The sequence below is a fragment of the Sciurus vulgaris genome (assembly GCF_902686455.1).
Source record: "Sciurus vulgaris genome assembly, chromosome: 12".
Lineage (NCBI taxonomy): Eukaryota > Metazoa > Chordata > Mammalia > Rodentia > Sciuridae > Sciurus > Sciurus vulgaris.
The window spans coordinates 98,559,072-98,575,867 of record NC_136473.1 but is presented as its reverse complement, the minus strand read 5'-3'; positions in this window follow the sequence as shown (position 1 = coordinate 98,575,867).

Below are 16,796 nucleotides of genomic sequence, written 5' to 3'. Positions count from 1 at the left end.
AGTTTAATAACACGGTTTCTAGCTCCACAGTTACTACGATATAAAAATTTTTAGTATGTTACCCATAAACTATATTCCTGCTAATATTCATCAACTAGTGCTGTGTTGAAACTATTAGCTTTCTAAACTTCAAGTTTTTTCTTTGTGACTAGTTCTAACTACATAATTTTAGGATTACACATTGAGGTAGAGTAGGTAGGGTGAACTATTTAAGACCGTTATGTATTTATGAGTACTTCAAAGATCTAAAAAATTATAAATCTGTACTCTTGTCTTAGGAAAAAAGTTTAATGCCAAATGAAAGAACAAAGCTTGTTTTTTTAAAAAAACATTGCCACATGAATGAGACCTTTATTCCAATTAATATTTTAACTGCTTATGATATAAAGGGAAACCATGGATTTTAAAACATATCCAGTATTCCTTTCCATCACTGGGATATCTTAACGCTAACAGTTGTTTTAAGGTGGCATCTCTTCTCACAGTATACAATCACAGTATTTGAGATAACTAATTTTTTTTGTGTGTGTATAGTTCTGGAAATTGAACCCTGGTGCTCTATCTAAAAGCTACGTCCCCATCTTTTTTTTTTTTAATATTTTTAGTTGAAGATGGACACAATACCTTTATTTGTTTATTTTTATGTGGTGCTGAGGATCGAACCCAGTGCCTCACACATGCAAAGCAAGTGCTCCAACCACTGATCCACATCCCCAGCCCTGCTAGCCCTTTTTATTTTTAGTTTGAGACAGGGTCTCACTAAGTTGCCAAGGCTGGTCTTGATTCTGTGATCTTTCTGCCTCAGCCAATTACTGGGATTATAGGCATGTACCACTGTGGGGGAGGAGAGAGCAGTAATTTATATTTTATTTTCTATTTTTGTGTCATTTATTTTTCTTATCTTATTGCATTAACTAGAATTGAAGAGTGTTGAAAAACTGGGTGATAAGAGGCTTCCCTACTTTGTTCCTACTTTTAATGGAATTGTAGTATTTCCTCAGTTGATGTTATATTTACTATTGTTTTATTATCTTTAAGAATGACTGCTGACATTTTCCAGTTTTGGGGGGAATCTAATGACAAAAATCATATAATTTTTTATTTTTTATTTTGCAACTGTAATGAATTATATTACCTATTTTTCTACACTGAAACATTCCCACATTTTTACACTAAATTCCATTTGGTTATGAAATGTTACTATTTTTTTTTTCTTTTTTTTTTTATTGTAAACAAATGGGATACATGTTGTTTCTCTGTTTGTACATGGCGTAAAGGCATACCATTTGTGTAATCATAAATTTACATAGAGCAATGTTGTTTGATTCATTCTGTTATTTTTTCCCTTCCCCCCACCCCTCCCACCCCTCTTTACCCTCTATACAGTAGTTCCTTCCTCCATACTTGCCCCCCTCCCTAACCCTAACTCTAACCCTTCCCTCCCCCCCATTATGTGTCATCCTCCACTTATTAGCGATATCATTCGTCCTTTGGCTTTTTGAGATTGGCTTATCTCACTTAGCATGATATTCTCCAATTTCATCCATTTGCCTGCAAATGCCATAATTTTATCATTCTTTATGGCTGAGTAATATTCCATAGTATATATATACCACAGTTTCTTTATCCACTCATCAATTGAAGGGCATCTAGGTTGGTTCCACAGTCTGGCTATTGTGAATTGAGCAGCTATGAACATTGATGTGGCTGTATTTCTGTAGTATGCAGATTTTAAGTCCTTTGGGTATAGGCCAAGGAGTGGGATAGCTGGGTCAAATGGTGGTTCCATTCCAAGTTTTCTAAGGAATCTCCACACTGCTTTCCATAGTGGCTGCACTAATTTGCAGCCCCACCAGCAGTGTATGAGTGTACCTTTCTCCCCACATCCTCGCCAACACCTGTTGTTGCTCGTATTCTTGAAAATCGCCATTCTAATTGGGGTGAGATGGAATCTTAGGGTGGTTTTGATTTGCATTTCTCTTATTACTAGAGATGTTGAACATTTTTCCATATGTTTGTTGATTGCTTGTAGATCTTCTTCTGTGAAGTGTCTATTCATTTCCTTAGCCCATTTGTTGACTGGACTGTTTGAATTCTTGGAGTAGAGTTTTTTGAGTTCTTTATAGATTCTGGAGATTAGTGCTCTATCTGAAGTATGATTGGCAAAGATATTCTCCCACTCTGTAGGCTCTTTCTTTGCATTGCTGATAGTTTCCTTTGCTGAGAGAAAGCTTTTTAGTTTGAATCTATCCCAGTGGTTGATTCTAGCTTTTATTTCTTGTGCTATGGGAGTCCTGTTAAGGAAGTCTGGTCCTAGACCAACAAGGTGAAGATTTGGACCTACTTTTTCTTCTATAATCTGCAGGGTCTCTGGTCTGATTCCGAGGTCCTTAATCCATTTTGAGTTTAGTTTTGTGCATGGTGAGAGATATGGGTTTAGTTTCATTCTGTTGCATATGGATTTCCAATTCTCCCAGCACCATTTGTTGAAGAGGCTATCTTTTCTCCATTGCATATTTTTGGCCCCTTTGTCTAGTACGAGAAAATTGTATTTATTTGGGTTTGTGTCCGTGTCCTCTATTCTGTACCATTGATCTACCTTTCTATTTTGGTACCAATACCATGCCGTTTTTGTTACTATTGCTTTGTAGTAGAGTTGAAGATCTGGTATTGCAATACCCCCTGTTTCACTCTTCCTGCTAAGGATTGCTTTAGCTCTTCTGGGTTTCTTATTCTTCCAGATGAATTTCATAATTGCTTGCTCTATTTCTGTAAGGTACACAATTGGGATTTTAATTGGAATTGCATTGAATTTGTATAGCACTTTAGGTAGTATGGCCATTTTGACAATATTAATTCTTCCTATCCAAGAACATGGAAGATCTTTCCATCTTCTAAGGTGTTCTTTAATTTCTTTCTTTAGTGTTGTATAGTTCTCATTGTAGAGGTCTTTCACCTCTTTTGTGAGATTGATTCCCAAGTATTTTATTTTTTTCGAGGCTATTGTGAATGGGGTAGTTTTCCTAATTTCTCTTTCTGAAGATTCATCACTTATGTATAAAAATGCGTTGGATTTATGGGCATTGATCTTGTAACCTGCTACTTTACTGAAATCACTTATGAGTTCTAAGAGTTTTCTGGTGGAATTTCCAGGTTCCTCTAAATATATAATCATGTCATCAGCGAACAGGGATAGTTTGAGTTCTTCTTTTCCAATTCGTATCCCTTTAATTTCTTTGGTTTGTCTAATTGCTCTGGCCAGAGTCTCAAGAACGATGTTGAATAGAAGTGGTGAAAGAGGGCATCCCTGCCTTGTTCCAGTTTTTAGGGGGAATGCTTTCAGTTTTTCACCATTTAGAATGATATTAGCCATGGGCTTAGCATAAATGGCCTTTACAATATTAAGGAATGTTCCCACTATCCCTATTTTTTCTAGTGTTTTGAGCATGAAGGGGTGCTGTATTTTATCAAATGCTTTTTCTGCATCTATTGAAATAATCATGTGATTCTTGACTTTAAGTTTATTAATATGGTGAATTACGTTTATTGATTTCCTGATGTTGAACCAACCTTGCATCCCTGGGATGAAACCCACTTGATCATGGTGCACTATCTTTTTAATATGTTCTTGTATGCGATTTGCTAAAATTTTGTTGAGAATTTTTGCGTCGATGTTCATTAAGGATATTGGTCTGAAATTTTCTTTCCTTGATGAGTCTCTGTCTGGTTTAGGTATCAGTGTGATATTGGCTTCATAGAATGAGTTTGGGAGGGTTCCCTCCTCTTCTATTTTATGGAATACTTTGAGAAGTATTGGAATGAGCTCTTCCTTAAAGGTTTTGTAGAACTCGGCTGAGAACCCATCTGGTCCCGGACTTTTCTTTGTTGGTAGGCTTTTGATGACTTCTTCTATTTCAGTACTTGAAATTGGTCTATTTAAATTGTTTATGTCCTCCTCATTCAGTTTAGGCAATTCATATGTCTCTAGAAACCTGTTGATGTCTTCGAAATTTTCTATTTTTTTGGAGTATAGATTTTCAAAATAGCTTCTAATTATGTTTTGTATTTCCATCCTGTCTGTTGTGATATTTCCTTGTTCATTCCGAATTTTAGTGATTTGGGTTTTCTCTCGTCTTCTCTTTGTTAGTGTGGCTAAAGGTTTATCAATTTTGTTTATTTTTTCGAAGAACCAACTATTTATTTTGTCAATTTTTTGTATTGTTTCTTTTGTTTCAATTTCATTGATTTCAGCTCTGAGTTTAACTATTTCCTGTCTTCTACTACTTTTGGTGCTGTTCTGTTCTTCTTTTTCTAAGGCTTTGAGCTGTAGTGTTAGGTTGTTTATTTGTTGAGTTTTACTTCTTTTATTAAATGCGCTCCATGAAATAAATTTCCCTCTAAGTACTGCTTTCATAGTGTCCCAGAGATTTTGATATGATGTTTCTTTGTTCTCATTTACCTCTAAGAATTTTTTAATTTCCTTCCTAATATCTTCTGTTATCCATTCATCATATAATAGCATATTGTTTAATCTCCAGATGTTGGAATAGTTTCTGTGTTTTACTCTTTCATTTATTTCTAACTTCAATCCATTATGATCTGATAGAATCCATGCTAGTGTCTCTATCTTCTTGTATTTGCTAACATTAGCTTTGTGGCATAATATATGGTCTATTTTAGAGAAGGATCCATGTGCTGCTGAGAAGAAAGTGTATTCACTCTTGGTTGGATGGAATATTCTGTAAATGTCCGTTAAGTCCAAATTATTGATTGTGTTATTGAGATCTATGGTTTCTTTGTTCAATTTTTGTCTGGAAGATCTGTCCAGTGGTGAGAGCGGCGTGTTAAAATCACCTAGTATTATTGTGTTGTGGTCTATTTGGTTTCTGAAATTGAGAAGGATTTGTTTGACATACATAGATGAGCCACTGTTTGGGGCATAGATGTTTATGATTGTTATATCTTGCTGATTTATGCTTCCCTTAAGCAGTATGAAATGACCTTCTTTATCCCTTCTGACTAACTTTGGCTTGAAGTCCACATTATCGGAAATGAGGATGGATACTCCAGCTTTTTTGCTGAGTCCATGTGCATGGTATGTTTTTCCCCATCCTTTCACCTTTAATCTATGGGTATCTTTTTCTATGAGGTGAGTCTCTTGCAGGCAACATATTGTTGGATCTTTCTTTTTAATCCAGTCTGCCAGTCTATGTCTTTTGATTGATGAATTCAGGCCATTAACATTCAGGGTTATTATAGAGAAATGATTTGGTTTCCCGGTCATTTGGTTCATTTTTAAAATTTTGTTTATTTATTTGTTTGACACAACTTGTTTCCTCCTTTATTTGACAATTCCTTTAGGATAATTCCTCCCTTTGCTGATTTGCTTCTTTGTTTTTCATCTCTTCCTCATGGAATATTTTGTTGAGAATGTTCTGTAATGCTGGCTTTCTTTTTGTAAATTCTTTTAGCTTTTGTTTATCATGGAAGGATTTTATTTCATCGTCAAATTTGAAGGTAAGTTTTGCTGGGTATAAGATTCTTGGTTGGCATCCATTTTCTTTCAGGGCTTGAAAAATGTTGTTCCAGGCCCTTCTAGCTTTTAGGGTCTGGATTGAAAAATCTGCTGATATGCGTATTGGTTTCCCCCTGAATGTAATTTGGTTCTTTTCTCTCACAGCCTTTAAAATTCTGTCTTTATTTTGTATGTTAGGTATTTTCATTATAATGTGCCTTGGTGTGGGTCTGTTGTAATTTTGTGTATTTGGAGTCCTGTAAGCCTCTTGAACTTGATTTTCCATTTCATTCTTCAGATTTGGGAAATTTTCTGATATTATTTCATTGAATAGGTTGTTCATTCCTTTGGCTTGTTTCTCTAGGCCTTCCTCAATCCCAATAATTCTTAAATTTGGCCTTTTCATGATATCCCATAGTTCTTGTAGATTCTGTTCATGATTTCTTACCATCTTCTCTGTTTGTTCAACTTTGTTTTCAAGGTTAAATATTTTGTCTTCAATGTCTGAGGTTCTGTCTTCCAGGTGTTCTATCCTATTGGATATGCTTTCTATGGAGTTCTTAATTTGGTTTATTGTTTCCTTCATGTCAAGGATTTCTGTTTGGTTTTTTTTCAATATCTCTAACTCTTTATTGAAATGATCTTTTGCTTCCTGTATTTGCTCTTTTAACTGTCGATTGGTGCGATCAATCAATGCTTGCATTTGCTGTTTCATCTCATCATTCAATGCTTGCATTTGCTCTTTCATCTCATCGTTTGCTTCTCTGATCATTTTAATTATGTACATTCTGAACTCCTTTTCTGTCATTTCTTCTGCCATGCTGTCATTGGGTTTTATTGATGTAACATCTAGATTTGTTTGCAGCATTTTCTTTCCTTGTTTTCTCATATTGTTCAGATATCAGTGGACCGCTGAGATATTGCAAATTTCCTCTGTTGATTTACAATGTCCCTGAAGATTTCTATATATATCCCCTCTTAGCCTTCAGTAGATTGAAGTCTTGGAGGAAGTTGAGAATGCGGTGCTCCACAAGCAAGCTGCCTCTCTAGGAGTGGTGGCCTTCAGGTGGGGTATATTCCCTGCTAGTGGGCAGAGGTGCCTCCACTTGTTGACCAATGGTCATCCAAAGGGGACCTAGGCTGTGGGCTGAGGCAAGGCCTGTTTGGGCCTGTGTCTCTGGTTTTACCGTCCTTGTGGGGAAACCTCACCAGGCAGGGAAGACTCACCCAGTGGGGAGGTCTCACTGGTCAGTTTCCTCCTAGAGGTTCCCCTCAATTTACAGCTACTGCCTGGGCTGGGCTGCCTTCCTCTGCAAAGTTTCCAGGGGCCCGGCCCTACCTCCTGGGCCTGGGAGCCTCACCCTTCGCAGATGAATCTCCTTAGGCTGCCCCTCCTCAGAGAATTTGCCCACAGGCCTGGAACCTTCGCTCCGCCCTAAGCCTGTCTCTGTGCGGCTCTTCCACCCAGAAGCCTCCTAGATCCTGGGGCCCTGTTCTGCACCTAATCGCCTGGCTGCGTGGCCCCTCCTCTGAGCAGCCACGTGTGGCCCCGAACAATCGCTCTGAGTCCCAGAGACCCGCCACAGGCCTCTTCCTCCAGACAGCCGCCCAGTATGCCGGTGCGGTCACTAGGAGTCCAAGAAACTCACTTCGTGCCTCCTCCTCCCACCAACCACCCGTAGCCCGGGGCAATCAATCACTCCGAGTCGAAGTGACCCTCCCCGTTCCTCCTCCTTCTCCAGATAACCCCCCGGGTGTTCAGGAGGAGTCCCTCTGAGTGGCTCTGAATCCACGTGACCCGCTGCACGGGTCCTCTGGGCACCGCCCGGAGCTCTGGTGCGGCCACTCAAGACCAAGCGTCCCACCACGCTTCTCCTCCAGGCAGCCCCCCTGTGTTCAGGAGCTGTCACTTTAAGACCAAACAACTCACCACTCGCCTTCTCCTCTGAGCAGCCGCCTGGAGCGCTAATGCAGTCACTGCGAGTCCAAAGGACCCGCCGCGCTCCTTCTCCTCCTTCTCCTACTCCTCCGGGCAGGCCCCGGGGTTCAGAAGTGGTCAGGGTCCAAACAGCTCGCCACGCAGCCCCTTCTCTGGCAACCGCCTGTAGCTCCCGTGTAGTCACCCGAATCCAAGCGGCCGCTCCTCTTCCTCCTCGTCCTCAGGGCAGGCCCCGGTGTTCAGAAGCGTCGTTCTGATTCCAAACAGCTCGCCGCGCAGCTTCTCCTCTGGCAACCGCCTGCAGCTCTGGTGCAGTCTCTCCGAATCCAAGTGGCCACGCTCCTCTCCTCCTCCTCAGGGCAGGCACCGGTGTCCTGAGTCCACACAGTTCTCCCCGCCACTCCTCCCCCGGGCAGCCGCCAGTGCCCCAGTGGCTGCTCCGAGTCCCAGCGCTGTGCCGAGCGGCCTCCTCTACGGCGCTCCCAGCTGTCCGAGTTCACTGCTCCAGCGGGGGGAGGGGCGTCTCGCCGGCAGTTCTACTTCACAAAGTTTCCTGCGTTCCGGGACCCCCGTCCCATCCGGGATGCCCCCCCAGGGGGTGAGAGTCACCCGGCTACTTTGAGTTGGTCCCAAGCGTCCCAATATCTCCTCTCTTGAATCCTGAGTCCTGGAGCAACACGAAATGCAGCCACCCTCTAGGCCGCCATCTTGAAAACCGAAATGTTACTATTTTAATAACTTTCTGGATTTAATTCATTTATACCTTTTTAAGAAATTTCAAATCTATCTATCTATCTCTCTCTATATATTTTTTAAGAAATCTTTATTTCTTCATATGGCTATGAGTTACTGGTTAGTAGATTTTTTTTTTTTTTTAGTGACAATTACATTTTTTTTCCTTAAGTGATTTATAATACAGTCATGTGCCACAAAACATTTTTTTTTTTTTTTTTTACAAATGGGATATATGTCATTTCTGTTTGTACATAGAGTAACGGCATACCATTTGCGTAATCATACATTTACATATTGTAATGGTGTTTGATTCATTGTTATTTTTCCTTCCCCCCACCCCTCCCACCCCTTTTTCCCCTCTATACAGTCCCTCCTTCCTCCATTCTTGCCCCCTTCCATCCCCCATTATGTGTCATCATCTGCTTATCAGCGAGATCATTTCGTCCTTTAGTTTTTTGAGATTGGCTTATCTCACTTAGCATGATATTCTCCAATTTCATCCATTTGCTTGCAAATGCCATGATTTTATTATTCTTTATAGCGGAGTACGTTTATTGATTTACAGATGTTAAACCACCCTTGCATTCCAGGGATGAACCCCACTTGATCATGGTGTACGATTTTCTTATATGTTTTTGGATACGGTTTGCCAATATTTTGTTAAGGATCTTTGCATCTATATTCATCAAGGATATTGGTCTAAAATTTTCTTTCCTTGATGTGTCTTTTTCTGGTTTGGGTATGAGGGTGATATTAGCTTCATAGAATGAGTTCGGTAGGGTACCTCCTTTTCTATTTCCTGGAATACTTTGAGAAGTATTGGAATGAGTTCTTCTTGGAAGGTCTTGTAGAACTCAGCTGAGAACCTGTCTGGGCCTGGGCTTTTCTTGGATGGTAGGTTTTTAATGGCTTCTTCTATTTCATTGCTTGATATTGATCTGTTTAAATTGTGTATGTCCTCCTGGTTCAGTTTGGGAGGAGCATATGTCTCTAGAAATTTGTCAATGTCTTCGGTAGTTTCTATTTTGTTGGAATACAGATTTTCAAAGTAGCTTCTCATTATGTTCTGTATCTCAGTGGTGTCTGTCGTGATATTTCCTTTTTCATCACGAATTTTAGTCATTTGAGTTTTCTCTCTCCTCTTTGTTAGTGTGGCTAAGGGTTTGTCTATTTTGTTTACTTTTTCAAAGAACCAACTTTAGTTTTGTCAATTTTTTGAATTGTTTCTTTTGTTTCAATTTCATCGATTTCAGCTCTGATTTTAATTATTTCCTGTCTTCTACTACTTTTGCTGTTATTCTGTTCTTCTTTTTCTAGGGCTTTGAGCTGTAATGTTAGGTCATTTAGTTGTTGACTTTTCATTCTTTTCTGAAATGCACTCCATGCAATGAATGTTCCTCTTAGTACCGCTTTCATAGTGTCCCAGAGATTTTGATATGTTGTATCGTTGTTCTCATTGACCTCTAAGAATTTTTTTTATCTCCTCCCTGATGTTTTCTGTTATCCATGTTTCATTCAATAGATATTATTTAGTCTCCAGGTATTGGAGTAATTTCTGTTTTTTATTTTGTCATTGATTTCTACTCTCAGTCCATTATGATCTGATAGAACACAAGGCAGTATCTCTATTTGCAATTCTTAAGGGCTGCTTTGTGGCATAACATATGGTCTATTTTTGAGAAGGTTCCATGTGCTGCTGAGAAGAAAGTGAATCTGCTCATTGATGGATGGAATATTCTATATATGTCTATTAAGTCTAGGTTATTGATTGTGTTATTGAGTTCTATGGTTTCTTTGGTGGGTTTTTGTTTGGAAGATCTTTCTGGTGGTGACAGCAGTGCGTTAAAGTCACCCGGAATTATTGTGTTGTGGTCTATGTGATTCCTGATATTGAGAAGGATTTGTTTGATGTACAAGGATGCACCATTGTTTAGGGCATAAATATTTACTATCATTATGTTCTCCTGATTTATGGTTCCCTTAAGCAGTATGAAATGTCCTTCTTTATCCCTTGTGACTAACTTTGGCTGGAAGTCCACTTTATCTGATATGAGGATGGAAATCCCCGCTTTTTTACTGAGTCCATGTGTATGGTAGGTTTTTTCCTATCCTTTCACCTTTAGTCTGTGGATGTCTTTTTCTATGAGATGAGTCTCTTGTAAGCAGCATATTGTTGGGTCTTTCTTTTTAATCCATTCTGCCAGTCTGTCTTTTGATTGATGAGTTTAGGCCATTAATGTTCAGGGTTATTGTTGAGATATGATTTGTATTCCCAGTCATTTGGCTTATTTTTGGTTTTTAAGTTGGCTTGGTTTCTCCTTTGAGTGGTTTTTCTCTAAGGTAGTTCCTCCCTTTGCTGACCTACATTGTTGTTTTTCATTTCCTCCTCATGGAATATTTTGTTGAGAATATTCTGTAGCGCAGGCTTTCTATTTGTAAATTCTTTTAACTTTTGTTTGTCATGGAAGGATTTTATTTCATCTTCAAATCTGAAGGTTAGTTTTGCTGGGTATAGGATTCTTGGTTGGCAACCATGTTCTTTCAGAGCTCAAAATATGTTGTTCCAGGCCCTTCTAGCTTTTAGAGTCTGGGTTGAGAATCAGGCTGCTATCCGTATTGGTCTCCCCCTATATGTAATCTGATGCTTTTCTCTTGTGGCCTTCAAAATCCTATCTTTATTTTGAATGTTAGGCATTTTCATTATAATGTGCCTTGGTGTGGTCCTGTTGTGATTTTGTGCATGTGGTGTTCTGTAAGCCTCTTGTATTTGATTTTCCATTTCCTTCTTCAGGTTTGGGAAATTTTCTGATATTATTTCATTGAATAGGTTGTTCATTCCTTTGGTTTGTATCTCTGTGCCTTCCTCAATCCCAATAATTCTTCAATTTGGTCTTTTCATGATGTCCCATAGTTCTTGGAGATTCTGTTCATGATTTCTTACCATCTTCTCTGTTTGGGCAACTTTATTTTCAAGATTAAATATTTTGTCTTCACTGTCTGAGATTCTGTCTTCCAAGTGGTCTAGTCTTTTGGTGATGCTTTCCATTGAGTTTTTTATTTGGTTTATTGTTTCCTTCATTTCAAGGATTTCCATTTGTTTTTTTTTTTTTTTTTTTTTTTTTTTTTTATGAGAATCTTTTTCTCTTTGTTGAAATGATCTTTTGCTTCCTGCAGTTGCTCTGTCAGCTTATTGGTATCTTCATTCATTGCCTGCATTTGCTCTCTTATCTTCTCCTTTGCTTCGTGAATCATCTTAATCATGTATAATCTCAAGTCCTTTTCTGACATTTCTTCTGTTAATACAGAATCTAGATTTGTTTGGATCATTTTCTTCCCTTGTTTTTTCATGTTGTTCATGTATCTTCCCCTCTAGCAGTGCATATCTGGGGTATTGCAGATTTCCCCCATAGGCTTATAGTGGCCCTATAGGTTTCCAAAACCCTTTCTTTAAGGGGAGATCAATATTAGTAGTGCCCAATTCGGACACTATGCAATCCTAGACCAAATAGCTCCTATGAGGACAATAACAATATTGTCATAATAAACAGAATGAGTTCAAATATTATCTTCAGTAAAACAAACAGATTTGCAATAAGTTCTGCAGTTTCTAATGGAGGAAAAAGAGGATCTAGAGTGATATAGAATGTAGCTGTTAATGGGATAAGAAAAGAATATACAGAAGTTCTAGATAATAGAAAAGGTGAGAGTGTAATCAAAAGAAATTGGATGTTAGCATGCGAAAAAGGGAGAAAGAGACTCTGAGGGAACAGGTAAACAAAAGGAAAAGAGAGCAAGAAAAGTAAAGAAATAAAAACTTAAATTTTTTAAAAAAAAGGAGAAAAAAGAAAATCTACAGTATAACAGTCATATAGTAATGAAACCTCCCAGTCTTCAGCAGCCTGATGCATGAGAGGTACCTGACAATGAGCTTCAAGCCTCCAGCAGACGTCTCAGGATGGGATTTGCCTCACCTAAGGATAGGAGCTCTGGCTTCCAGGATTATCCAAGATGGCTTCCAAATGTGTTGTCAAATGGGGAGCTGTAGCTCAGGGTGTGGATGTGGTCAGCTGGAGGTCCTGGAGGCAGGTGCAGTTGGTCAGGTAGGGGTCCTGGAGGTTGGGTGTGTTTGGTGTGGTTGTGGGATCCTGGAGGCCAGGTGCAATCAGTCGTTCTGGGGTCCCGGTGATAGGGCGCAGTCAGTTGGTCTGGGGGTCCTGGCAGCAGGGAGCAGTCGATGTGAGGGCCCCAGAGGCAGGGAGTGATTAGTCGGGCTGAGGGATCCTGGAGACAGGGCTCAGTCAGTCTGGCCGGGGGCTCTATGGGGCCTGGCTGTTGTCTCAAAATGGCGGCTGCCACATGTAATCAAACCTGCAGGTACTGTGACAATGAACTTCCAGGCAACAGCAGGCAGCTGGTGCTGTACTGGCGTCGGCGATCACTTTGCTGACTATTGTCGGACGATTGGGAGGTGAACCTCTGTGTTGGGTGATGGACAGGGGAGAGGCAGGCAAATGGCGGATGATAGGCGCCTGACAGTGAGCAATCTGCAGTCAAAAAAGGTGTTGATATGCTGGCAGATTACAGGTGATCACAGCAGATAAATGGGGTAAACAGCAGGGAATCGATAAGCAGCAAAAACTGCCTCACCAAGAAACAGATATCCTCTGCTTGAAACCGGAGTTACTGAGCAACAAGGAACGCAGCCTCCCTCTAGTCTGCCATCTTGGATCTCCCTCAAATCTATATTTTTAAGTAAGATTGGTTAAATTCATACTTTTTTTGTGCTATCTTTATCCATTTTTGATATTAGGGTTATCCTAGCCTTGAAGATGAATTTAGAGTATTCCTAGCTGTTTTTCAGTGGTCTGGAATAGTTTGAATGATAAAAAGTAACCATGCTATTTGTTCCTTGGAAGTTGTAGAATGTGCCTGCAAAATTATCTGGGTTTGCTGATATTATTAGAAATAGATCATTGATTATATTTCTCTTATATGGTTATTCATTTATTTGTTTTTTTTTTCTCTTGGTCATTTTGATTTTATTTTGTCATAGAAAATCATGCATTTCATCTAGATAGCTAATTTGTTGCTCAGAAATTGCACAAAATATTGTAATTATTTTAATATCTTCCATGATCATGTATATTTTGTTTTTCTTTTTGCTACTATTAACTACTTAAGCAACACAATAAAAACATTTCTCTTCCAATCTGATTATCACAAATTCTAGCAACATTTTTTTACTTCTTATAGAAAGTAAAAAGTAAACTCAGACTCATAATTTTGATAAAATTGAGAGATCCTGCAATCTGTGTAATTTTCTACTATCTTTAACATGTTAGTATTTTATTTAAAACAACCACTTATTGTTTATTGTGTGTTAGATACTTGGTAAATAAAAACTTTATTTACATTATTTAATCTCATAGTATCTTTAGGGCTTAAGAATTAGTGTTCCCATTAGTGTTTATAGATGAGTAAATTATGGCTCAGAGATAGTATATGCCTCAGCCAGTAATACACAATTAGCACATGGCAGTGTGGTATGGTAATGAGTTATGTCAGATCCCAAACTTTGTTTTTAATTACCACTCTACTTTCAGCAAATTGTCTCAGATTCCCAACTATAAGGATATTATTAAGTATCAGTGGTTGAACTAAATCCACAAAATAACTTGAAATAGACTATGAATTGTCAACCTAAAAAAACTTATCAGGATGATTTTTAAGAGGTATTTGTTTTCAGATATTTCTATGAACTTTCCCTACCTTATCTCAGTATAAGTAGTAGTTTTAGAGCCTATTTCCTGATATTTGATGTAACACAAAAGATGTCACTTTTTTGGGATATATAGATAAATCAGTAGGTGTCAGTAATTCCATATAATTTTTAAAAAATTACGGTAAAATACATATAACAAAAATTTCCATCTGAACCATTTTCAAGTGTACAGTCCAGTGGTATTAAGCACATTTACATTGTTGTACCACCATTACCACATCCATCTCTGGACTTTTTTTTTTTTATTTCACAAAACTGAAATTCTATATCTCTTGAACAGTAACTGCCTATTTCTCCCTCTCCCCAGCCCCAGCAATCATTGTTTTACTTTCTGATTCTATATATTTGACTTCTTTGGGTACCTCATGTAAGTGGAATCTTATGGTATTTATTTTTCTATGACTGACATTTCACTTAGCATGATGTCTCAATGTTCATTGTGTTGTGACACATTTCAGAATTTCCTTCCTTTTAAAGGCAAATGCCTTTCCATTGTGTGTATATTCCACCTTCTCTTTATCCATTCACATGTCTGGGACACTAAGTTCATTTCCAGTTTTTGACTGTTGTGAATAATGCTGCTGTAAACATGGGTGTACAAACATCTCTTAAGATTCTGCTTTCTTTTGTTCATATACCCAGAGGTGGTATTGCTGGATCATATGGTAATTCTTTTAGAGGGCTTTTTAGTTTTGGAGTCAATTCTACTTAATTTAACTGCATGGAACAATAAAGCAACGTTCCATTGCCTTGGGTCCTCTATATGGTACATCCCAGAGAGACAGGGATATCCAAAGTAAAATAATCCCCAAGATGTGTGTTTGGTCTGAGGGCCTAAAAAAGAGGAAGCAGGTCTGGCTTGAAGACCAAAGCTCTGAGATCTAGAATCTACTTAAGTTCTCTGCCCTAGCTTGCCTATCCTACCTGACTCCCCTAGTACAGAAGATTCCCATTGGTAGCATGGTTTGAGCAGAATTACAGAAAAGCCAAAGGACACATACTAAAGGGATATTAATTTTACCTGGATTTCTGAGTCTGCATTGTTATTATTAGGTAGGCATTAAATCATCATGATGAACAACATGGACTCTGGAATTAGATCTCCTGGGTTTGATTATCAGCTCAGCCTTTAATATGTGGACAGATACTTAAGTTTTCTGTGCCACAGTTTCTTCATCTGTAGAATAGGTAATAATAATACTTGCCTCATAGAATTATTGGGAGGATTAAGTGAGTTAATATATATAAGTGCTCATAAATACCTTATATATAGCTCTCACTAAATGTGTGATAGTAAGAATACTATTTTATTTTATATATATATTTTTAGTTGTTGATGGACCTTTATTTATTTATTTATTTATTTATATGTGGTACTGAGAATCAAACCAGTGCCTCACATATGCTAGGTAAGTGCTCTACCACTGAATCACAACCCAGCCCAAGAATATTATTTTAAATTAGTATGGGTACCATATACTTAAAACCTTGGAAACGAAATTAATAGGATTCCATTCTGTGAGTTAAGTTTTTTTTGGATTGCATGCACCATGAATCAAAAAAGATATTTAACAACCATTTAAAGAAATATAATCTCTCAAGTCAGATCAGCAATATTAGATTATAACTTGACAAAACATTAAAATCTATGGTTGTAGCTCAATAGTAAAGTGTATGCTTAGCATGTATGAGGACCTGGGTTTAGTCCCTAGTATCCCCCAAGAAAATCAATGCTGTCAGTCACAAAAGGAGTTAGTTATAGAGGTTTGCGTTGTCTCTTACAGCCTAGGTCCACCCAAACACTATGCAGGGGACAGACACCCTTGTACATATTCCACTATTTCTTTCCAAGTGGCAGACGTATCTCCTTTACAAATCAGAATCTGACAGCACTTAGCATTTGAATCATATAATGATCTCTTCTATCCCCACAGAGCAACCTTCTTATTGTAATATCAGGAAGCTTACCTATGTGGAGAGGCTATAATGACTGGATGACATGGATACTGCTTGCATGTCCAGATGTAAGTCTCACTGTAAATCAATACATTAACTTTCTGCCTTTACATGTCTGTCTTGGGAACTTTGTTAATCCAAGTCTGCACTGATTAATAAATCCATCCTTTTACTGACTGGGTAATTGAGCCTCTAAAGCTGAGATTCACCGAGGTAATGCTGCCTTCTCTTCTCCTTTGTTGGTTTCTTGGGATAAAGCCCTATGTTTTTCAGTTCTCTGTATCACTACCTGCTTTAACTCATTGCCATATGTGTGGTGGCAATGATACTCTTCAATATCACCATTGCCAGTTTTCTCAAGAGGGGTGGAGCATTCCAGCTTCTCTCCCTCAATCCTTGGGCCAGTCCAACATGACCAAGAACCCATTGTATGGCGAGCAAGGAAGACTGATCACTGCCTGGTAAGATCTTACTCTATGAAAATCATTCCTTCTTACAGCAGATGGAGCTGAAAGGAGCCCAAGATGAACTAACTGCTATCTCATTTCACAAATGAGTGAAAAGAGGTGACTTGCCTTGGGCCATATATTTTTGTGCTCTCTTAACAGTCTCTTATCTAAAGCTTGACTATCTTGGCTTGGACTTGTGACCTGTCAGTAACATTCTTTTACCTAGCCCCAGTCTTGCCTTAGCCAGTACAAGAATTTAACTGCCAAAGGCATTTTTTCTTTCCTGTTATTCTGGCAACCTTTCTCTTTTTGTTACATACCATTGATATTTGAAGTATAAGTTCATTCATGGATTCTTTGTGATGTTGTGGTCTATTTGACCATTTTGGAGACAGATTTCATGCCAACAAATTTGATTTG